We start from the raw sequence: 25,600 nt of genomic DNA on the forward strand, positions 1-25,600 counted from the left end.
AAACCAATAGCAATGCTGCTCTATAAGACACAACAACTCACTCAAGCGGCGAGTAGACGTTTTAATTCCTATAGAATGCAGGAGCCCCTTAACCAGCTCCATATATTGTGACTTTAAAGATGGGGAATTCCCCATGGTTTTTTCTTTTTCTTTTCTCTTTTTTCTGTTCTTTTTCTCTTATTTTTCTTTTTCTCGGAAGTCCCCCTTTCAGCGTTTCGCCCCGGGGTGCTTACCCTTTCGGTTCCGTCATGCCCCGCGCTGGGCGCCAGATGCTAGCGACAGAATGAAACACCAACACTGCAGAACGGTTTGAATCTTTTTACTTTAACTCTTTGCTTCTTACAGCTGCTTTACTTTATATCTTTTGCACAACAATCTACAGGGTAAGTTGCCAAACACCATAATTCAGTGACTATACAGTGCGCAGGCGCAGGGCGAGATAACCTTTACCTTAACTTGTTTACTGCAGCTAAGACTTTGTTTGGGGGAACTTCCTTATCAACTTAGAATCCGTTTTGTCCCTGGGTCTGTTCCTTTTGAGGAATCAGAGAAACATCCTTGTGTGCAAGAATTGTTCTTTTCCCACGGGAACAAATAGAGGATTCTTAGGTTTGCAAGAATGTTCAGCCCTGGTTGAGAGTCTCGTTTGCAAGCACTTCTCAACCTTTCTTATACCTTGTTCCCTACAAGTGGCCAAAGTATCGGAGTTTCAGATTCAGCATCAGTCCTTCCAATGAACACTCGGGACTGATTTCCTTTAGAATGGACTGGTTGTATCTCCTTGCAGTCCAAGGGACTCTCAAGAGTCTTCAACACCACAGTTCAAAAGCATCAATTCTTCTGCACTCAGCTTTCTTCACAGTCCAACTCTCATATCCACACATGACTACTGGAGAAACCATGGCTTTGACTAGATGGGCTTTTGTCAGCAAAGTAATGTCTCTGCTTTTTAATATGCTGTCTAGGTTGGTCATAACTTTTCTTCTAAGAAGTAAACATCTTTTAATTTCATGGCTGCAGTCACCATCTGCAGTGATTTTGGAGCCCAAGAAAATAAAGTCTGTCACTGTTTCCCCATCTATTTGCCATGAAGTGATGGGACCGGATGCCATGATCTTCGTTTTCTGAATGTTGAGTTTTAAGCCAGATTTTTCACTCTCCTCTTTCACTTTCATCAAGAGGTTCTTCAGTTCCTCTTCACTTTCTGCCATAAGGGTGGTGTCATCTGTGTATCCGAGGTTATTGATATTTCTCCTGGCAATCTTGCACATAGATGGGATAAAAAATATCACAGCAGTCTGCAGTAATAATAAGGACAAAGCCCCAAGCAAAGGATGATGTTTTTATTTCTATGCAGGCTTCAAGTTCCTCTTCGAACGTAACTAAGTAAACACTTTCATCAAACTTTGTCTTTAAAGGGGCTTCCCTGGTGGCTCAGTGGTAAAGAATCTGCCTGCCAAGCAGGAGACGGGTTCAATCCCTGGGTCAGGAAGATTCCCTGGAGGAGGAAATGGCAACCATCTCCAGCATTCTTGCTTGGGAAATCCCATGGACAGAGGAACCTGGTGGGCTACAGTCCATGGGGTCGCAAAAGAGTCAAACACCACTTAGCAACTAAACAACCACAACGTGTCTTTAAAATGACGAATGGGAAGGATTGTGCCAAGAATGCCATTTTCAAAACTCTATCCTTTGCTTGGGATTTTGTCCTTACTGTAGACTGCCCTGATATTTCTTACCCCATCTATGGAATAAACGTATTTACAAGAGTGAAGTGATTCAAACACGCTTGTTTTCCAATTTCCTTTGAGCAATGGATAGAGAAACATTATTTCCTGGATCTGCTGTGTCCTGCTATCACTTCTCTCTCCTGGTCCGACTGGAACATGAAAACACCCTCTTTCTGGAAGCAGCTCTGTAATCACAGTCTGTTCTTGACCACGTGGTCCTTCTGTTGGACGGGTAAGACCGGAAGTAAAACTAAGGCAGGAATGGTTGCTCTTTCAAGTAAGTTCCCTTCCCAGCGGCTCTATCTGTGGTACAGCATTGTCCAGGGACCAGAAATGCCCCGCCCCCAAGGGCGTCCATCCTGGAGGACTAAGCTGTGCTCAGTGTCAGTTTTATCTGTTTTTAAATAGAGGCATCAAACTTGCCCTCCCACCTCATTGAAGATTCAATGAGAAAAGACAGATGAAAGCACCGTGGAAACTGCCAAACATTAACACCTGTCACAGCCCCTAGGCGTTAAGCATCTCCAAGGAAACATGCATGGTACCAGATGCTTTGCAGCCACGATAGGATCATTTTTAAAACTCAGAACTTTTGCCAAAATTCATCAGCTATAGAGTGGGAGAGGCAAGTAATTTCAGGTTCAAAGCTCAGGCTGTCTTCACTAAAATCCTCCAGATATAGGCTCGTATTTTCGGCCATACCCACGATGAAGAGCTGTTTAAAGTTCTTAACAACGGCAGATTGGACTACAGTGACTAACCACAACTTCAGAACAGCTGGCTGAGAAGCACAAGGCTCTGTGCTCCATTTTAGAACAGGCCCCAAGCTGCCTGGAAAATCCACAGGCCCCGTTATTAGGAGGAATGTTGCTGCATAATATAAAAGAGGAAGATGGAAGCGCTTAAGACAACAGAGCAGTATCTCACATTCCGGACACAGCCAGAGATGCTGCAATATTCTTTACCTAAAACTCTGTCTTCATATTATTGCATAAATGCACAAATGACAAACAACGTGGAAAAATAGGACTTGATTGTTTGTTTGAAAACTGCTAAACAGCAACAGAAGAAAAAAAATGTAAGAAATGCAAAGAAGTCTTTTTTCCATTGGGGCTAAAAAGTTTTCTTTAGATTTTGAAAACAGTTCTATTTATCACCTGAGTACAGTCATGTGTCTGACTCTTTAGAAAAATTCTGAAACTCTTGCTTCCTGCCCAAGAAAGGTCCGGCTGCTTCTCAGCTCTCGCACTGCAGTCATCCTGGGATCTCCTTTCTGCAGCCCCCTGGGGAGCCCTTAATCCCATCCCCTCCCATCTGTTGGGTTTCCTGCTTCTGGGTCCTCGTTCTATCCTGATTACTCCTCCTTTGCGTACGTACTAAGTTGCTTCAGTCCTGTCTGACTCTTTGTGACCCCATGGACTGCAGCACACCAGGCTTCCCTGTCTATCCCCAACTCCCCCGAAGCTTGCTCAAACTTATGTCCATTGAGTTGGTGATGCCATCCAGCCATCTCATCCTCCATCGTCCCCTCTTCCTCCTGCCTTCAATCTTTCCCAGCATCAGGGCCTTTTCCAAAGAGTCAGTTCTTCACATCAGGTGGCCAGAGTATTGGAGTTTCAGCTTCAGTATCAGTCCTTCCAATGAATATTCAGGACTGATTTCCTTTAAGATTGACAAAGCTCCTCCTTTGGGTGAAGCATATTCTTCTGTAAGCATCCTGAGATAACATGCATGTTGGAGTAAATATTTTGAGACCTTGCTTATCTAAAAATGTCTTGCACCCCACTCCAGTACTCTTGCCTGGCAAATCCCATGGATGGAAGAGCCTGGTGGGCTGCAGTCCATGGGGTCGCTAAAAGTCGGGCACGACTGAGCGACTTCACTTTCACTTTTCACTTTCATACATTGGAAAAGGAAATGGCAACATACTCCAGTGTTCTTGCCTGGAGAATCCCAGGGATGGGGGAGCCTGGTGGGCTGCTATCTATGGGGTCACACAGAGTCGGACACGACTGAAGCAACTTAGCAGCAGCTCCCCTTTAAAAATAACTTTTTATAGTTTGGGTGTAAAATTCTAGTTTGGAAACTATATTCCTTTGGAATTTTGTTTCCTGACTTCCAATATTGCTATTAAGCCACCCAGGAGCATTCTGATTCTTCATCCTTTACGTGAGACCGCTTTTTGATTTCTGGTTTCTGGAAATCTTTAGGCTCAAAATTTTCTCATCCATGTGTCGATTTTGTTTCTTTCACATTCGTTTTGCTAAGCATTCAGTGGGCTGTGAATGTCCTCCATTTCTGAGACACTACCTTAAATTGTCTTACTCATAATTTCCCCCACTTCATTTTCTCTGTTCTTGCCTCCCCAGACTCTTAAAATTCAGATGTGGGACCTCCTGGGTTGATATTCTAATTTTTGTGTTTTTTACTTGTTTTTGAAAATGTGTTTGTCTTTTCTGCTCTGTTTGCTATCATACTTCCTTAACCTTCCCTGCTACTGAATGTCTCGTTTTCGCTCCAGTACTTCCCATTCCAAAGATACTCCTCATGTCTCCTGAGTGTTCCATTTGTCGAGCGCCCTGCAATTCCTTCTGTTGCTGAGGCTGTTACCAGCAGAGGCCTCTGCTCACTGTTCTCTTCCGCTCCCTGCATTGTCATGGCTTCTCTTGCTGTAGCCACAGTCATTTCATGAGCTAGAGATGACCTCGGTGTGATTCACTTCTTCATAGGCGGCTCCAAGCCCACCAGCCCTTAACACAAATCCTCACAAATCCCATTGCTTTAAATATAGCCCCAAGAAGGATATATTTAGCCACCTGAGCCTGCCTGCTTTGCAAAAGAGCACTCAACATCAGCTCCCAGTAGATAAGACAAAGCCCAGGGCAATAAAAACCCCAAGCCTGCCGCTGCCCTTCAGGGTTCTCTGACCCCGAAACTCCCCACTGGACTCCTGAGTGACATCACCGAGACACACCAGTCCCTCTCTCCTGGAAGCTCCCCCGCCCTGCTCCCTCTCTGCATGCTGCAGCTGTCCCTGCAAGGTCTCCTGCTAGGCCTTCAGCTGTCTGTCAGGGCCTTTTCAAGCAGTCGTGACCAAGCCCTTCCCAGGAAAGCCTGTTCTGTGATCCTGTCTCATCTTGGTCCTGTCTCTTCCTTGATCAACCCCGAAGTTCTCAGCCTCACCAGACCTAAAGATGGGGCTTTCCTCACACATCCCAACGGTCCACTCACAGGCCTCGTGGGCTCTGGGTGTGGGCAGGCCTCGTCCACCTTGAGCGTCCCTTAGAAGATCTGGGGGGAACTAGACTCCCACGGTCAGCATCGAGATCACACCTCTTGATCAGTTTCTCCAGGGAAAAATCCTCCAGCCTCCCCCATGAGGAGTCCAAGCCTGGCTGCCAGTACTCCGCATGCCAGGGGAGGAAAGGACTTGACCCTTGAAGGGTGGAGGGTGAAGGGCAAGGCCACTCTCATCCACCGGTAGGTCTGAGAGCCCGCACCCCTCAGCTACCAACTAGACCGAGCCGAACTGAGGCCACCAGGCACAGCTGAGGCGTGGGTACTGTACAGAAACCAAGGGGTTAAACAAATATCTACTTCCCCAATGATGAGACCCTCCCCACAAGCCTGTGTCGTAGACACACGGGTTTTTCATAGGGCAGGAGTTCACGAACTTCTCTAAAGGGCCAGACAGCAAATATTTGAGGCTTTGCAGGCCGAATGGTTGATGTCACAACTATTCAGCTCTGCCATCACAGTGCAAAAGCAACTCTGTAAACCAAGAAGCATGGTTTCCTTCCAAAATCACTTGATTTATGGACACTGAAATTTGAATTTAATATAATTTCACATCATGAACAATAATCTTTCTTTTGATTTTTTTCCCCAGCCATTTAGAAACATAAAATTCTTCAATACATAAAATAGACAACCAACAAGAACCTACTATATAGCACAGGGAACTCTACTCAAAATTCTGTGATAACCTATATGGGAAAAGAATCTGAAAAAGAATGAATATATGTATAACTGAATCACTTTCCTATACACTTGAAACTAACACAGCATTGCAGAGCAACTATACAACAACAAAATTTTTAAAAATAAAACCCCCAAAATAAAATAAAAGCCATAAAATTCTTAGATTGCTAACTCCACCAAAAAGCGGCAAGCCGCACTTGGCCCAGTGGCAGAAGCTTTCCATCCCTGTCCTAGAACATCTTGGTCCAGAGTTTACTGTCAAAGGCCTCGGAACCTTTCTTCCTCCTCCCCCTAGAATGCTCCCAGGGCTGACTTCTGTCTGTAGAAGAGTTACCGTTCTCTCTCCCTCTCCTCCCCTTCTTGCAGCATCTAAGACATGCCATAGAAATGCAGACAACATGAATTGCCCTGGAGTGGAAAAGGTGGTGACAGCAATTCCAGGAGTTCCTGCCAAGTTCTACCCTGAGTGGAACAAGTTGTTGATTGTTCTCTGTCCCTGGATTTTACCCAAGGTGATACAGGAGTGCAGCGAGAGGAGAGGAGATGGCTGGGGGAGGTGGGGGCCCTGAGGCAGAGCTTATGAGTCAGAACCTCTGTCTCCAGCAAGAAAGGTGGTTTTCAGTAAGCCAGAAATTTCTAATCTCAGTTTTCAAATCAGCAAGGAATCCTCCATTGAAGGGGCAGAATGGGGGTTTGGCAGAGAAAATAGCTGCTTCTGCCACTCCTTTTTTAAAAATTAATTTTTATTGGAATATGTTGATTTACAACGTCATGTTAATTTCTGCTGTACAGCAAAATGAATCAGTTATACATGCATCCACTCTTACATTACAGAGTATTACGTAGAGTTCCTTGTGCTATACAGTGGGTTCTTATTAGTTATCTATTTTATTTATAGGCTTGTGTATACGTCAGTCCCAATCTCCTGATTCTTAATGTGCATGTCGGGGGTAAATCAGGTCTATTTGCTGAGCCTCAATTCCTCTGTCTCTAAAATGAAGATAAGCATTCCCTACCTCATTGGGTATTCCTGTGGTTTACTTCCTAAAATTCCCATCACATCAAGGGAGCTCAATGGTAGAGAGTATAGTTCCAATTTATCTAGACAAGGAAACTCAGAGAGGTTAAGGCACCATCCCAAAGGCACACAGCTCACTAAAGGGTGGAGGTGGGAATACAATTTATTTTCTCAACTCTCCACTGATATTCTTTCTTCAGCCCTGCACTGCGGGAAGAGGAGGCCTTAGTCCTTTTTCTTACCACACCTGAAATTCTACAGTAGGGAAGGCATCAGGGCTGAGGACATCAGGTCTGCTCCACCCCCCTTTCTCCCAGCCCCCCTACCCACCCACCTTGGTTTCTGCTGCAGGGGACAGACCCTCTCCTCCCTCGGTCAGACAGTGGGCAAAGCGGCCTCTCTGCACCACACAGCTCAGTATGGATGGGCCTCACCTCTCTGCCACCTCCCCTCTCCCGGCATCTCATCCCCACTGCCTTCCTGAGGCAGGCTCCCTTCCCCTGGACAGCTACAACGATTCTTTGTAACCTATTTACACACGGAGGAGTGAGAGCTGGGGGCCTGGCTGCACTCAAACCACCGGGCCCCCAGCCCTGTTTACATAAAGACAGAAGCCAAGACAGGTGACCCCGTTGCCCTGGGGGGGCGGGAGAGAGGGCAGGCGACTGAAAACTGAACCCAAGTCCAGACCCCGAGGCTCCGGCTCCTGGTTTCTGGGCTACGTCCCACAGGAGCAGCGCCTCCGCGCCCTTACCCAGGGAGGCCTGTTTACTCTGCTGGGTGAGAGCTGTTTGCACAGGGAGGGAGTCATAGTGCCATCTGGTTGTTCTCTGGCTAAGTGGGGGCTGGGGTCCTTTGCGGGTCAGGCCCCATCTGCATTCCAGGGCCTCTGAGCAGGCAGGCCCCGGACCAGTCTTTTGGAGATGCTTGTTGCTGTGGCCAGCACAGTGGGTAGGGATCGAAAGTGGTCGACACACAGTTTGGGCAAAAGAAACTAGAGACAGAATTAAAGTTTTAAAGATGGGACCAGGGGACTCAAGACCTCTTGGGGTCAAGAGCCCTGTTCCTCAGAGCCACATCACTTCTATTCAGTGTCTTGGCAAGCAGAAAGGATCTGTTGTGCTACCATGAAGTCAGCCTCCTGCGTCCCTGGACACCTCTCCCGTTTCATTGATTACTTTAAACTATCTGTTATTTTGTTGTACAAGGGCTATCGCATAGCTGGAGGTCATAGACCCGCATATGCCTTGGGAAAACATCTTGGTGTGTGCACAAGCAGCGTTCTGAACTTGCGCAAACCCGGCGTTCCAAGGTCCGCACTGTTTTTCCTTAGCTTAGCAGGGCATGACAACCCCAACTGATCAACCCGATGTACTTTTATTTGGGTTATGCTGTATTGCTGTATTTGGTTTTTATTCTTTTCCCATGGTGATTTTCTCGTGGCTTAGCCAGAGCAACAGGTGGCTGACTGTTAACCCCTGCATATCCCCCTTTTTGTTTTTGTAGCAGAAGATATGTTCTTGCAACTTCTTTCTTCATTAGTTTTTGGAGCGTTTTTTGCATGCATCTGAGGACTGTTAGTCTCCTCATCTGTATGAGTTTGGGCTCCCCAGTATACTCTGAGAGTTTTGTGTATGTCTGGAGACAGTCTTTTTTGGACCTTGGCGAGGCTGTTTAGAACCCAAATGTCTCCAATTCCTGGAGGGACGAGACAGAAAAGAAAAATGTTTTAATTTTACCCACAGGTATAAATCACAAAATTGTTTTAAACCATCAGTGACTTGAGGAGAAGAGTTTTTTAATATCTGAAAACAAAGATTAGAAGCCAGTAACATGTCAGACAAAAAGTCATGAAAATTGTAGTCATATTTAGCAGTCTGTTCAATCTCATATAACCAAGAGGTCCTTGCCTGATGACAGAGGACATCCACGAAGGTGATAGTCTCCAAGAAGCTCATGAAATTTTTGCCAGTATCTGTGCAACCTGTCCAGCAAAGTGGGTGCCCTGATCACTGGAGACTGCAGAAAATGTATTTTAGCCATTTTTTTTCCATTGTGAGATATTAACCCTACAGCCAGGAAAGGCTTTATCCTACCAAATAAAAGTTAGGTTTGTCAGGGGGCCAGGAAAAGCCAAGTGGCCGTCTTGGACTTCCCATAGCCCTGACTGGTTTATAGCCATTGTTTCTCCATTTCAAATTTTCTGATGAGGGGTTAATTTTATAGAAGCAGAATGAGCTTTGTCTATGTGTGCCATAGTTTCCCTAGATCATTGGGAAATAACACTCATTGGTTTTATCAAAGTAACAAAAGATTTTAAAAGCAAGTATGAATCACTTAAAGATAAATTTACATAGTCTGTTATCAAAAGCCATATTTCAAGAAAACTTAGTTTTTTAACAGGAAGAGAAAATCAAATTCCAGACTGGTACCAGCTTATATTTGAAAGGTCAGGGCAAGGTCGGGCGTGTTGAGGCACGCCTGGGCATGCCCGGGCATGTCGGAACATGTCCCGGCAGAGAGCCGCAGACAAGCCCCAGAGGCGGGCCGACAACCCAGCCGTCCAATCAGGAGCCGACACGGAGCCCTCGCCGTCCAATCAGGAGCCGACACGGAGCCCTTGGACACAAATCACCGCTGAGCCCGCGTTTTCTTCCTTATATGGGAGCCCGCCCAGGCTATAAAATCCTTCCCCACCTCTCATACCTCGTAGACTCCCTTTGCTTCGCAGACCCCCTTCACTTTGCAGACCCCCTTCACTTCGCAGACCCCCTTCGCTTCCTTGCTTACCCGCCCCCGGGAGTTCTGCCCGAGAGCGACCGCCCAATAAAAGGCGCTGATCAACGGTCCATAGGGGTGGCTCTTTCTTCCCTCGGCGTTTCTTACAATATTCATTGTGAAACAATAGTTATTCACTTAGTCAAAGTAACAATAAAAGATTTCAAAGGCAGTTTAATGTCTTAAGAAATGTGTATCATGCACAAAACTCTCTTGCACTTGCCACAAACCTTTTTTATACTTCTGTATTCACCACTCTATTTGCCACCTGTAAGTTCAGATGAACTTCCCTTTTCTTTAATAGAATGTAATTCCATTCCTTATACCTTTTTATTAAAAACACACATCCTACTTTCTTTCAGCAACCATGAACTGTACTTCATATCATCATTTTGTAGATTGGTAAATATAACTCACCCAAAGCTATGTCATTTGCAAAAGTATCTTCACAAAGTCAATAAATAAACATTAATACCAGGTATCAATTCAATAGTGAATATTTCCCAGTTCACAAACGCCTGAAATTCATTTTAGTTTAATTTTTTGAATTTAGAATTGTTTGATTTGGAAGCACTTACTTCTCTTTAGGCCAATTAAATAGAGCTCATTGACCAATCAGCCTTTAGCACTTTTGTGCAAGGATGAAGACACACACTGAGACACACATAAATTTAGACAGAGAGCTCATACTTTTCTGTTTGATATTTAAAACGGCTCTTTTTTTTTTTTGCTTGATATTTCAGATGTCTCCTTGCCCCTTCTTTTTTTCTTGGTTTGAGTTCTACCAATTTGTTTATGGCTGGAGTCCCAGATAGAGTGGGTTGTGTATCCCAAGGATATGATAAGAGTTAACTTTAGGTTTTTTCCCAGGTCTGTTTTTGTTTCTCAGGCAGAATTGGAGCTCCAAAAAAGTATTTTAACAAGCCAACTTTGTGTTTTTTTTTTTACTTGCTCATGCAAGAAGAACCGCCTTTTCAACTTCAAAAAAAGATTTTATTTTAACCATTTTTTCCCCAAAGTCTAAAGAATATCATGGCCATTCGGTGTCAAAAATGTAATCTCTCTTTTTTGTAGTCATAGTTTCACAGCTAAACTTTAAACCAGAGAGTGTTCTAGTTGGCTCTGATGACAGGGGTAGACTGATAAGGTGCTGTCCCAGCAAGGATTGTCTCTCTGGGGAGGTGAGGTCTTCTCTTAAAGTAAAGAAAGCCTGTCCTTTAACCTCTATTTTCTCCCAGGCTCTTATGCAATATTGCCTCACCTGTTCTATAGCCTGATCTTCCTTAAGCTCTTGATCTTGAGTTCTCCCCCAGTTTCCACTGCCTATCAATTGATCTAAAGAGATGGGGATCTGTCTGGCTTGGTCATGAGCCACCATAATCAAATGGGAACCCTCAGCTAGTCCCTGCACTATTTCCCAGGTAAAAGGAGAATTGACTTCATAATTTTCAACAGCTTGCTTAAGTTCCATTAGTATTTTGGAGGGAATCTGTTTGGACACAGCCTCGTACACCCCGTTAGGATTATTAGGATCTTTCCAGGAGCTACTCGTTCATGTGCTGTCATTGGAAATGTCATGGTCATAGCTTCCAAGTCACCCTCCTGTTGAGCCCACCAAATACTTTTCTGGAGGGGTGACAGAACTGTGGCCTGTGGCAAGGAAGGAAAAGCTTGAGTCACTCGAGAAAGAGGAAGAGGAAGTAAAGGAAATTTGTCCTTCCCAAACAAAGGTGCAGTTTCGCTCTTGGCGATTTTTTTCGGCTCCAAAATTACTGCAGATGGTGACTGCAGCCATGAAATTAAAATACACTTGCTCCTTGGAAGAGAAGTTATGACAGACCTAGACAGCATATTGAAAAGCAGAGACATTACTTTGCCAACAAAGGTCCGTCTAGTCAAAGCTATGGTTTTTCCAGTGGTCATGTACGGATGTGAGAGTTGGACTATAAAGAAAGCTGAGCGCCAAAGAATTGATGCTTTTGAACTGTGGTGTTGGAGAAGATTCTTGAGAGTCTCTTGGGCTGCAAGAAGATCCAACCAGTCCATCCTAAAGGAAATCAGTCCTGAATATTCATTGGAAGGGCTGATGCTGAAGCTGAAACTCCAATACTTTGGCCACCTGATGCGAATAACTGACTCACTGGAAAAGACCCTGATGCTGGGAAAGATTGAAGGCAGGAAGGAGAAGGGGACAACAGAGGATGAGATGGTTGGGTGGCATCACTGACTTAATGGACATGAGTTTGAATAAACTCTGGGAATTGGCGATGGACAGGGAGGCCTGGCGTGCTGCAGTCCATGGGGTCACAAAGAGTCAGACATGACTGAGTGACTGAACTGAACTGAAACAAAGGTGCAATTTCACTCTCGGTGATCCTTCACTTTCGAGCCCCACATTGGGCGCCACTTGCTGCAGCCAGCACAGCAGGTAGGGATCGAAAGTGGTCGACGCACAGTTTGGGAAAAAGAAAAAGGGACAGAATTAAAGTTTTAAAGATGGGACCAGGGGACTCAAGACCTCTTGGGTCAACAGCCCTGTTCATTGGGGCCACATCACTTCTATTTAGTGTCTTGGCAAGCAGAAAGGATCTGTTGTGCTACCATGAAGTCAGCCTCCTGTGTCCCTGGACACCTCTCCCATTCTATTGATTACTTTAAACTACCTTTGTTATTTGCTTATACAAAGGCTATCACCTAGCTGGAGGTCGTAGACCCACATATGCCTTGGGAAAACATCTTGGCGTGTGCACAAGCAGCGTTCTGAACTTGCGCTGACCTGGCGTTCCGAGGTCTGCACTGATTTTCCTTAGCTTAGCAGGGCATGACAACCCCAACTGATCAACCCTATGTACTTTTATTTGGGTTATGCTGTATTGCTATATTTTGCTTTTATTCTTTTCCCATTGTGATTTTCTCATGGCTTAGCCAGAGCAACATGTGGCTGACTATTAACCCCTGAAGCTTGTCATTCCTTTGAGAGCAAATATGGAAAATGTGGGGGAAATTTTCAAAACAGTGCTAACTTTTTCCCCTGTAATTCATACCCACACCAAATAAATCATCTTGGACTTTTCAAGGTGGGAAGAAATGCAGTTTTCAGCACTCAAGGAATGGTGATGTTTAGCACCATAAGGTACTTTGCAGTCAGCAAGGTATTGTCATTTTCCCATTTCACATGACCTTCAAGACAGCACGGAGGTGGGAAGCTGTGATCAACGTCATCCTGTTTCACAGATGAGGAGCTGACAAGTAGAGTCAAGTTACTGCCGCGAAGCCACTCACGCAACAGCATGTGCAGGTGATACTCCTTTTCTACTCTGTCTCTGCCTCCCACGTGGCTGTTAAGCAAGGTGTGCAGAGAGCTTGTTCCTATATGTAACAGCCTTGCAGGTGGCTCCCGGGAGAGCTGCAGGGCACTGTGTCCAGACCATGGGCTTTGTCCACGGGTACCTCCAGGGGGTGTTCCCTGGGCACCAGATGAAGCTTTATGTGGACCAGTCACATGAAGCCACATGTAACATACACACTCTTGTTCAGTTCAGTTCAGTTGCTCAGTTATGTCCGACTCTTTGACCCCAAGAAGTGCAGCACACCAGGCCTCCCTGTCCATTACCACCTACCGGAGCTTACTCAAACTCATGTCCATTGAGTTGGTGATGTCATCCAACCATCTCGTTCTCTGCTGTCCCCTTCTCCTCTCGACTTCAATCATTCCCAGCATCAGGGTCTTTTCTAATGAGTCATCTCTTCGTATCAGCTGGCCAAAGTATTGGAGTTTCAGCTTCAACATCAGTCCTTCAATTAATATTTAGGACTAATTTCCTTTAGGATGGACTGGTTGGATCTTCTTGCAGTCCAAGGGACTCTCAAGAATCTTCTCCAACACCACAGTTCAAAAGCATCAATTCTTTGGTGCTCAGCTTTCTTTATAGTCCAACTCTCACATCCATACATGACTACTGGAAAAATCATAGCCTTGACTAGATGGACCTTTGTTGGCAAAGTAATGTCTCTGCTTTTGAATATGCTGTCCAGGTTGGTCATAGCTTTTCTTCCAAGGAGCAAGCGTCTTTTAATTTCATGGCTGCAGTCACCATCTGCAGTGATTCTGGAGCCCCCCAAAATAAAGTCAGCCACTGTTTCCACTGTTTCCCCATCTATTTCCCATGAAGTGATGGGACCGGATGCCATGATCTTAGTTTTCTGAATGTTGAATTTTAAGCCAAACTTTGCACTCTCCTCTTTCACTTTCATCAAGAGACTCTTCAGTTCTTCTTCACTTTCTGCCATAAGGGTGGTGTCATCTGCATATCTGAGGTTATTGATATTTCTCCCGACAATCTTGATTCCAGTTTGTGCTTCATCCAGCCCGGCATTTCACATGACATACTTGGCATATAAATTAAATAAGCAGGGTGACACTGTACAGCCTTGACATACTCCTTTCCTAATTTGGAACTAGTCTGTTGTTCCATGTCCAGTTCTAACTGTTGCTTCTTGACCTGCACACAGATTTCTCAGGAGGCGAGTCAGATGATCTGGTATTCCCATCTCTTGAAGAGGTTTCCACAGTTTGTTGTAATCCACACAAAGGCTTTGGCATAGTCAATAAATGCAAAGTCAAGTGGGCCTTAGGAATCATCACTATGAACAAAGCTAGTGGAGGTAAAGGAATTCCAGTCAAGCTATTTCACATCCTAAAAGATGATGCTGTGAAAGTGCTGCAGTCAATGTGCCAGCAAATTTGGAAAACTCACCAGTCACCACAGGACTGGAAAATGTCAGTTTTCATTCCAATTTCAAAGAAAGGCAATGCCAAAGGATGTTCAGACTACCGCACAATTGCACTCATCTCACACGCTAGCAAAGTAATGCTCAAAATTCTCCAAGGCAGGCTTCAATAGTTCGTGAACCGTGAATTTCCAGATGTTCAAGCTGAATTTAGAGAAGGCCGAGGAACCAGAGATCAAATTGCCGACATCTGTTGGATCGTTGAAAAAGCAAGAGAGTTCCAGAAAAACATCTGTTTCTGTTTTATTGACTACTTCAAAACCTTTGACTGTGTGGATCACACAGTCTTGTACCACCAGCGAAATGGTGGTGAGGGAACGTGTTATGGGACCGCTAAAGTTTCCTCCAAGTTCATTTGCCCCTGCTTCCTCTCTGCCTTATCTGCCTGCATTAAAACTGTGGGTTTCTACCTGAAGCCATGACCTAAGTTCCAAGAACAGTCCCAGCTCCTTCTTCCCAGTTCTTTATCTTCCCTTTTTAACCCCAAACACCAAACCCACCCAATAGACATCACTCCCAGCTGCCTCCCCTTTCTTTCTCCACCTCTGTCCCTTAAGCCCAGCTGCCCTGCTCCATCCAAATTGCTTTGACCTGTGAAGTCGATTGGAACTTCTCAGCTCTCCTTCCGCCCCCGTTAGCCCAGCCCCAGCACCTGACTCTGCACCTGACCAGCCTCACCTCCTGGTCTTTCCCCTCCCTGTCAAATCCTGTCTCCCCCTCTTCTCACCAATCCATCCTTCAGTGACTACTTTTCTGCCAACTAATGTGCAACTCTGTTTTTACAGCTTGCAAAGTACAGTTGCCTTTGTGCATATACAAACATTCTTACCAAGTCTCATTTAGAAGTTGGTTTTTCCTCCCTGCTGGATCTCTCTTCATCTCCTGCCTAAACTACTACTGGTTTGGGATGGTGTTGGGGGGAGTGGATGTGGGAGTTTTGCTTCTATGTTTTGAGTTTTTTTGCTCGTTTGTCTTTGCCTTCAGTACGCCTGAGTTCTGCCTGCCTTAAAAAAAAAAAAAAAAAAATTTGGCCACACTGTGTGGCATGCAGTATCTTAGTTCCCCAATCAGGGATCGGACCCTGGCCCCCTGCAGTGGAAGCATGGAGTCTTAACCACTGGATTGCCAGGGAAGTCCCCTGCCATTGTTCCTTTAACCAACCTACATTAAGATCTTTCCCTGCCTTCCTGACAAATTGCTCTTTATAAGCTTTCAAGTATTCTTCCTAACATGAAGACCTCACTTCCTTTCCTCCAAAAATCCTAATTAACCCTCTCCAGTCTCTTCTTTCTCAACATTCAGAGCCTGTTAACAATCATTAGAATGTGACTCCTGGATGGACTTCCCTGGTGGTCCAGTGGTTAAGAATCCACCTGCCAATGCAGGGAACATGGGTTCAGTCTCTGGCTGGGGAAGATCCCACATGCTTCAGAGCAACTAAGCCCATGCACCCCAACTGCTGAGCCTGTGAGCCACAACTAGTGAGCCCCACGCCATGACTAATGAAGCCCGTGCCTGGAGCTGGTGCACCGCAGCAAAGAGTAGCCCCTGCTCGCCGCAGCTGGAGAAGGCCCATATTGTAGCCATGATGACCCAGCACAGCCCCAAACAAGTAAGTAAAGGAAGGAAGAAAGATAAATATTAAAGGAAGTGACTCCTGGAACCAGCAGCTCTAAGGATCGGCTGGCCATGAAGGACAGTTTTCCCCATGACCAGTCACCCCGTGCCACCTGGGTGTGTCTACACATCCACACTTTGTCTCCTTACCCTGCAAGCTCCTTGTGGCAGCGAAGAGATCCTTTTCCTTTGTTTAGAGGAAGCTCTGGATTCATTTGGGTGCTTTCCAGTTTCTAGCCCAACTCAGACGTGTCCTGTATCCTGTGTCCTATTACCTGTAGGTTTGGAGTTACATCAAAGGCAGTTTGCAGGGTGTGGGGGAGGAGGCACTGTGTAAAAATTGAGAAACTTCCACTGAATATCCCATTTCTCATTTCTCCTTGGAAGAATTAGCCTCTCTGGAAATTCTGAATCCACACCCGGCTTGGCAGCAACACCCTGAAGGGTGAATGCTTCCCTTGGCCAGAGTGTGTGCTCAACAGATGAGCAACTCCCCACAGCCTCACTTCGAGCTCAGGTAACAGTTACATTTACCCCAGCCATTGGCTAGCCTGGCCCCTGTGGGCACTTGTGGGTGGGATGGCTGGACACGCATAAAGAGAAATCGGTGTTCAATAGAATAAAAGTGTGGGACTTAGGGGCAACAAGAAGAAAAGCTGCATGCATCACAGCTGACTGTGGGGCAGGCTTACACAGCCCCTGTTTCCTTTTTTTCTAAGTAATTTTTTATTTGAGTATAGTTGTTAGTTTCTGCTGTATAGCAAAATGAATCAGTTATACATGTACATATCTTTTTTTAGGTTCTATTCCATTATAGGTCATAACAGAATATTGAGTAAAGTTCCCTGTGCCTGACAGAGACAATCCTTTTTTCTACTACCAGAGTTACCTTGGAAAGAGGCACCCCACAGAACCCTTAATTCTGTCCTGGGTATTTTGGTGACTCATACATTGGTTTCGGAGAAGGCAATGGCACCCCACTCCAGTACTCTTGCCTGGAAAATCCCAGGGACGGGGGAGCCTGGTGGACACGACTGAGCAACTTGACTTTCACTTTTCACTTTCATGCATTGGAGAAGGAAATGGCAACCCACTCCAGTGTTCTTGCCTGGAGAATCCCAGGGATGGGGGAGCCTGGTGGGCTGCCGTCTATGGGGTCGCACAGAGTCGGACACAACTGAAGTGACTTAGCAGCATACATTGGTTTAATGTTCCCACCAGATTGTAAACTTCTAGAATACCAGTGCAATGTCACTATCATATCCTCCAAAACAAGCATAATCCCTGATACATAATATATCATGATCAATGGCTATGAATAAATAAGTTCTGCCATAATACTGATGTGACTCAATAAATTAAGCAAGGTCAATGGAAGGACATTTGTTACCCTTCTGGTGTAAATAACTTTGCTACAGCACAAAGATAAGAATTAAGCCTCTTTGGAGAAGAAATACGGTTATACATTTATTTTTTATTGAAGTATATAGTTGATATACAATTTAAGTTACAGATCTATAGTGATTCACAATTTTTAAAGGTTCTACTCCATTTATAGTTATGAAATATTGGCTATATTCCCTGGGTTGTGCAATATAACTTTGTAGCTTATTTAATACATAATCATTTGTACCTTTTACTCCCACCACTGTATTCCCTCTCTCCTTCCCTCTCCCCACTGTAACAGTTTGTTCTTTGTATCCGTGAGTTTGTTTCTTTCATGTTACATTCACCAGTTTGTTATAGTTTTTAGATTCCACATATAAATATTGTATTTTTTAAATTCCATATACAAATATCATACAGTATTTGTATTTCTCTGTCCAATTTATTTTACTTAGCATAATGCTCTCCAAGTCCATTCATGTGGTTGCAGATGGCAAAATTCTATTCTTTTTTATGGCTGAGTAGTTTCCCATTCTGTATATCTACAAACACACACACACCACATCTTCTTAACCCATTCACCTGTTAACGTACACTTAGATTGCTTCCATATCTTGGCAGTTATAAGTGATTTTTTTATATATATGTATGTATGTATATCGGAGAAGGCAATGGCAACCCACTCCAGTACTCTTGCCTGGAAAATTCCATGGACGAAGGAGCCTGGTGGGCTGCAGTCCATGGGGTTGTTAGGAGTCAGGCACGTATATATATATACATATTAATTCACTTGTCAGAATCTGTCCTAATTAAACAATCCAAAAGACATTTGCACAAAAATCTTCATTTAACTATTTCCTAACCTAGCAAAACTTTCAAAGTATTCAGCATGTCTAGAAATATAGGAATTACTAAATAATTAATGGTACACTGCTTGATGGAATACTATATAGCTATTAAAATGATGCTTATCCATTCTGTGTAGCAAAATTTTAAATGCCAGTGATATGATAATCAAGCGTTTTAAAGTAGTACACATAATTTCACATCAACCACATCCGGCTTTTCTAGGTGACAAGGAACCAAGTAAGACTCTTTGATTGGCAAGGAATTTATTGTAAGGACACACAGGGAAATAGGGAGACAGGAAACAATAACATCTGCAGCAAAGCCAAGCAGTGCACAGAATAGGGGCCTGAAGGTTACTCAGACGGCCGCCTCCCCACGCTATGGGTTCTCAGTAGTGGGTGGCTGGGCTCCCCTCGCGTACCCTGCCGTGCAGTGCCTCGGCCCTGAAGCCACTGCTAGCCTTGACACCCACAGCTTCCCGGCTTCTGTCACCTAATGCCTTCTGCTTATTGATTTCTGCTTGGCCCTGGTTTTCTGTTTGTCGCACATTTGAACTTCCCAAGAAAGGAGATCTAGATGCTTTAGTTCCCTACTGTTCCATTCTTCAGAGCTCTCACACCAGACCACCTCTGTAATTCCAGTGGTCAGCATATAAGCTGTGCTTCCAAAAAGTGCCTAAACCTGATCCTATCAATTCGGTCCAAAAAGTGGTCACACAGTATGAATGTGGCAGGTACTTCAAACATATCAGCCACCTATCCAATTCAATCTATATTTTTGAACCATGTTTACAATAATAAATAAAAGCATATACATATGAAAGGGCTTCCCAAGTGGTGTTAGGGGTAAGGAACTCATCTGCTAATGCAGGAGATGTAAGAGACACTGGTTCTATTCCTGGGTTGGGAAGATCCCCTGAAAGAGGGCATGGCAACCCACTCCAGTATTCTTGCCTGGAGAATCTCATGGACAGAAGAGCCTGGTGGGCTACAGTCCATAGGGTCAAAAAGAGTTGGATATGACTGGAGCGACTTAGCACATACACACACAGAGACATATGAAAACAGGTAGGAAAGAGATAAATCCATCATAGTTGGGTTAGGGTGGAAGGATTATAGGTGATTACTTTTCTCCATTTTGTACTTTTCATTTAACGATACTGTAATTGACTTTGAGTTTTCAAATATTTTTTCAAAGTGCTCTTCAAACTATAGGTGTCATGCAGCCAAGCTACTAAGTTCAGTCTCTCCCCAGAACTTGCCTTGGAATATAGAGCAAAGTCGCAATCATTAAAGTCTGTGGGTGCTCTTGCTCAGCAGGTAGAGTATTACTTCTGTCTTATCTTGCCAGGTGAAGGCCATAATTGTTGCAGGTTGTGAAAGCACCTTGAAGGCAAAAGTACCTGTTATTATTCTGAAAACTTCTTTTAAATTGCTATAATAGCGTATGTCACATGAGCAGAACATAAAACCTTATGACTAGCTTGGGCATAGAAAGACGTTCTTTATCCACAAGCCAAGTATTTGAAAATACCACCCACTCAATTGGCAGACACCTTCAGGGCTGGAGAGGAACTACCACCATAGTTTTGTGAAACTGAGGCACCCATGGCTTAACTTTGATCTCCTCTGTGTACATCGTTCTTTCAGCTCCTCTGCCACAAACATACAGTTACTAAGTATTGTTGCTTGATAATAACTCTAATTACTACAAGGACTGCCCGAGGTGAAAAAGGAGAAATCGAATTATCAGATGGACTGGTGTCAGAGTTAGACAGTCTGTTTATCCTTTCGTCCCCAGCCCTAACTTGGGGGCGCACAGGCTGCGGGAGGGGACCCCCCAAAGCGGGAGGCTGCACCTGTGCAGGGCTCTGGACACGTCCAGCATTGGGAAAACCGAGATGTCGAATCCTCCCGCCCTCCTAGAGAGGACCCGGAAGCGCGGCGCAGTCCCGGAAGGCGAGGTGCTGACACACTTCCGGCCTTTGTGACTCATTGTGTCTGTGTCGAGGCGTCAGGAGGGCCCGGAGCTGAGCGCGGCGCCCTTCGGCCGGCCTGAGCCCCAGAGTCAACTCCCTTTGCTCGCCCAGCGCCCCCAGCCGCTCCCGGGGCTCACGGTGAGATTTGGGGCCGGCCTCTGAGGGAGCGGGCGGGGCCGCAGGGGTGTGTGCGTGGGGGTGGGCTCTGCAGCTGCGAACCCGGGGTCCTCTCCTGGCGGCCGGGGCGCCGCGAGCAGCGAGTCCCTGCCCCTGTCCCCTCCTCAGGCCGGGCCGTAGGCAGCGCCCCCCCATCGGGGGCCCAGGCAGGGAGGGGGCCTCTGTCCTTGGCAGGGGGACCTGGGAGACCCGGGGGAACGGCTGTCTGCGGGCCCCTTCCGGGCCCTCAACTGCAATGTCGTCGTCTTCGCTTGACGTTTTTGAAAACCGGGTCGCGAGCGAACCGATCCCTGTTGGGTTTTTTTTCTTCTCTGCCTTAGTCGCCATTTGCTTTGATTCCAGTGAGAGGTTGTTTAAATTTTCGGGGTCCTTGAAGTACCTCCAGGTGAAAAATGCGGAAGGCTGAGAAACGGACACGTTTCAAGATGCCGAGTACGTGTTTCCAGATCACCTGCTTCTCCCCACCCCGTTCCTCGAGCGGTGATTAAAGAGCGTCTGAAGCCTAGTCGGAGTGGATGAAGTGATTCTAGTCTAATAGAGATGATACGTACGTCCCACTCTCAGCTTTAGGGCATATTTCGAAGGCTTTTGAAAACGAGCTGTCCGGAAGATTAGGTGCGTTTTTTATTTCTGGGTAGTACTTTGGCCATCTCATGCGAAGAGTTGACTCATTGGAAAAGACTTTGATGCTGGGACGGATTGGGGGCAGGAGAAGAAGGGGACGACCGAGGATGAGATGGCTGGATGGCATCACGGACTCGATAGACGCGAGTCTGAGTGAACTCCAGGAGTTGGTGATGGACAGGGAGGCCTGGCGTGCTGCGATTCATGGGGTCGCAAAGAGTCGGACACGACTGAGCGACTGAACTGAAGTGAACTGAGTAGTTACTCTGCCTGACTTGGAAGGGTGAAGAGTGAAAGGAATTTGTGGAAATTGCATGGGACCATTAGGAGACTGACTGACTGAGTGACCTTGGATAAGACAGGACACTTCTGCCAGCTCTCAGTGCTGTCATCCATCAGATTAGGTTTTCTCCAAAGGCCCCTCCAACTTTGAGATTATTTGGTTTAGTCAGTGTAATTGAAAAATTCAGCTACAGTTCAGCCTGACACTGCCCCCTGCCCTCCCCTTCCTACAGTGCCTCCAGTACACAATAAGATACTTTCACTATAGAGAGTGGCTGTTACATGGCCTGGGACCAAAGAAAGCATTTATTGTACAGGCCATTGCTAGGCGGATTGGAGGTGGTCAGTAAATACTTGTTGAATTGAATTGTGGAGGATTCATTGTAACCAGTCAACAAAGCCCTGTTACTGTATTTGCCAGCCACATGTGGAGAAATAGCTTTATTACTTAGGGAACCATAATAATTTGCCCCAGAATGTTTCTCCAAGTTTGTATTGTCTCTGAATTAATATGCACAATTCTTGTTCGTTATTTCAGGCTGTTTTCACCAATCTTAAAATACAAACAGGGAGGCTCACTAATTAATACCTTAGGCTTTTGCTGATTCTCTGCTTGATCTAAGCATTTAAATTTTTGCTAACTTTATACTGTATCTAAATACAGATGAGTGTTATGTTAAATCTTTCCTTTTTATTCTGAGTATCAGTATTCTTTTGGAATTCTCAGGATACTTGGTTATCTTTTAAAGGTAGCTTTTTCATGTTTTTAAACATTTCATAGCGCTTCTCAAAAATGAGGAGGGGGGCCAGTTTGTTTAAAATGTCAAAACTATACCCTGGAAAAGATACTGGCCTGTTCAGAAAATAGCCTCTGAAATAAACTGAGCTTGTAACTCCAGGCCTCTTTTGTAAGAAAATCTTTTGTATTTACCTTCGGTGAGACCCAGTTACTGGGGGTAATCTTATCTATATCGGATAGTGTGCCAGAATGGTTTGCAACTCAAAGGGACCCCAGAGGTAGTTTTCTGCTCCTCTGATCCTACCCTGCCCCCTGTTTGACAGATAAAGATACTGGGTGTCAGAGAGGTTAAATAACTCACCCAGGGACACGTAACTTACTCATCACAGGAGACTAGGGTTCAGGTGTTCCAGCTTGTGCTGCTTTCACCGTAACAGGGTTAATCCCATTGCTTAAGTGTTTGGTGTGATTGGTGGAACCTGAACTGAGTCTCACAGAACTCATTTCAAATCCTGACTTAACCATTTAATTGCTCTGTGACCTTGGGTGTTACTTAACATCTGTCAACCTTAGTTTCATTGTTATACATTGTGACCACAATTGTACCTACCTCCTAAAAGTGTCCTGTGAAATGCCTGGTCCATAGACCAGTTAACATTGGTTCTTACTATTATGTCTGCTAGAGGTTTCTTGAATTGAACAGTTGAGGGGCAAGTGGCATTTCAGCTTAGCTCTAAAGGATAAGGAGGATTTGAAAAGGCAGGGAAGACTGGGAGGGAAATCCCAGGCATTATGATGTGAGAAAAGGACGACAGTCAAAATATAAGACAGTTAAGAAATACTGAGTAGAGTCATTTTGCTGGATGGAAAAGGTTCATGCAGGGAAGGGGAAGAACCTGATGGGAAATGAAGCTTGATGGGGAAGCTGGGACCAGGTGTTGGGGGCTGTTGGATTGCACGGCTCTATGGAGTTTTAGGAAGAAGAATCTGAGAGCAAGGTGGGAGATGAATTGTGAAGGGGAGGCAGAAAATGAAGGTAGGGCACCAAAGAGAAGCAGCCATTCTTCACAGAACTAGATAGAAAAACAAGTATGAGCAAAGAATTGCATCTCCCTGGGCTTGGAGATGAGTGTACTTACATAAGGGGAGAGGAATCAGAGATGAAAGCTGATCCCTAGTTGCCACTGAAGGCAGTAAGATGACAAGGGGAGCTGGAATAGTTTCAGTTGTTCTTATTTCTTCTCTTCAATTAAACGGAATTAAGGTCTGCCCAATTCTTTAGAAGAAAAGGGAACAAAAGTCCTTGTCCTCGAGGGGCCTAATGTTTAGTTGGGAAGTGGTGATAGAAACTCAGGTAATGGTAAGACAAGGAGAGTAGACATGCCTGACGAAGTCCCAAGAGTATTCAGAGGAGGAAGATATCTTCTTTAATCTGGAATGTCAGGAAACGATGTACATCTTGAAGGTGAGTGAAAATTTGACCAGTTGAGGTGGATAAAGGTGGGAGATTTGTCCTAGCAAAGGAGTAAAGATGCAAAGTCACACCCCAAGTTAATGGGTATTACGTTAATGGGAACGTTAATGGGCCGAATAGGCTGAAATAGAGGGGATCACTACTACTACGAGAAAAGTAATGGAAGTGGAGAGTCCAGTGGAGTGTGTTGCTTGAATGCTAAGTCAGTAGATTCAAGGATTCACTGAGAGTAACTGGGGAAGGAGGGAATGACCAGCAGCAGACTTTGGCAATACTAAGTTGACCTCGGTATGTTGTTCATGTTGAAACAGGGAGAAATGGAAGCAAGACAGACTGGGTGGGGCTGAGGCCCTAGTGTCTGCACGAGATGTGGAGCCTGGATATTGGGATGGTGGAAGACGGTTCTGGGAGGCGTGGCTGGAAAAGATACTCTTTTTTTTCCCACTTTTCCGAATGAAATGAAGGAGACCCAGCCTTACAGGAGTTATTTAGCCTCCCAGCTGAGAGAAAGCCAGCCAAAAGAGTGGTCTCTTGGAGTCCCTGCCTGCTGCCTCTTCCTGTTCAGGTCCTGGCTCTTCCGATGCTCCAGCTCCACGGGGCCGTTTTCCTGGAAGCTGCTTTGTCAGCTGTCAGGTACCCCTCGGGGCTGCCCCAGCACGTGGAACCTCCTTAGAACTGTTGGAACATCTGTTCTGTACTGTAATGATTTGTGTAAAAACTGGAATCCCACTTCTCATCTTTTTATTCCCCTCAGTCTAGGGTGACACCGTGTGTATTTGTGTTGTTTTAGTCACTAAGTCATGTCTGACTCTTTTGCGACCTTGTGGTCTGTAGCCCTCCAGGCTCCTCTGTCCGTAGGATTTCCCAGGCAAGAATTTTGGAGTGGGTTGCCATTTCTTTTCCGAGGGATCTTCCTGACCCAGGGATTGAACCTGAATCTCCTGCATTGGCAGGCGGATTCTCTACCACATTGCCACCTGGGAAGCCCTTGCGTATAAATCTTCAGAAATGCTTAAGAAATTGAATACTTGTAATGAAGGATTTTTCTAGGTAAAGTTGCTCTGAAGTTGAAAAACAAAATATATTTCCCCAGCAAGGGGGTGGAGTGCAAAACAAGTCTGAAGGAATGGATCAGTTCAGTTCAGTCGCTCAGTTGTGTCCGACTTTTGTGACCCCATGGACTACTGCAGCATGCCAGGCTTCCCTATCCATCAGCAACTCCCGGAGCTTGCTCAGACTCGTGTCCATTGAGTCGGTGATGCCATCCAACCATCTCATCCTCTGTCATCCCCTTCTCCTCCTGCCTTCAATCTTTCCCAGCATCAGGGTCTTTTCCAATGAGTCAGTTCTTCGCATCAGGTGGCCAGAGTATTGGAGTTTCAGCTTCAGCATCAGTCCTTCCAATGAATATTCAGAACTGATTTCCTTTAGATGGACTGGTTGGATCTCCTTGCTGTCGAAGGGATTCTCAAGAATCTTCTCCAACACCACAGTTCAAAAGCATCAATTCTTCGGCACTCAGCTTTCTTCACAGTCCAACTCTCACATCCATACATGACTACTGGAAAAACTATATCTTTGAGTAGATGGATCTTTGTCAGTAAAGTAATGTCTCTGCTTTTTAATATACTGTCTAAGTTGGTGATGGCTTTCCTTCCAAGGACTTCCCTTGTGGCTTAGCTGGTAAAGAATCCACCTGCGATGCGGGAGACCTGGGTTGGGAAGATCCCCTGGAGAAGGGAAAGGCTAACCACACCAGTATTCTAGCCTAGAGAATCCCATGGACTGTACAGTCCATGGGGTCGCAAAGAGTCAGACATGATTGAGCGACTTACACTTCACTTCACTTCCTTCCAAGGAGCAAGTGTCTTTTAATTTCATGGCTGCAGTCACCATCTGCAGTGATTTTGGAGCACAAGAAAATAAAGTATCTCACTGCTTCCATTGTTTCCAAGTGATGGGACTGGATGCCATGATCTTAGTTTTCTGAATGTTGAGTTTTAAACCAGCTTTTTCACTCTCTTTCACTTTCATCAAGAGGCTCTTTAGTTCCTCTTCACTTTCTGCCATAAGGGTGATGTCATCTGCATATCTGAGGTTGTTGATATTTCTCCCGGCAATCTTGATTCCAGCTTGTGCTTCATCCAGCCCAATGTTTCTCATGATGTACCCTGCA

The 25,600-nt window shown here is 45.2% G+C and overlaps 1 protein-coding gene across 1 annotated transcript in view; it reads left to right on the plus strand.

Moving 5' to 3' along the window:
• Positions 1-25,600, plus strand: part of ZSCAN25 (zinc finger and SCAN domain containing 25) — a 430,575-nt gene that overhangs the window by 378,560 nt on the left and 26,415 nt on the right. The gene's annotated exons all lie outside the window — the stretch shown is intronic.

Source organism: Budorcas taxicolor, chromosome 2 (assembly GCF_023091745.1).
Source record: "Budorcas taxicolor isolate Tak-1 chromosome 2, Takin1.1, whole genome shotgun sequence".
NCBI lineage: Eukaryota > Metazoa > Chordata > Mammalia > Artiodactyla > Bovidae > Budorcas > Budorcas taxicolor.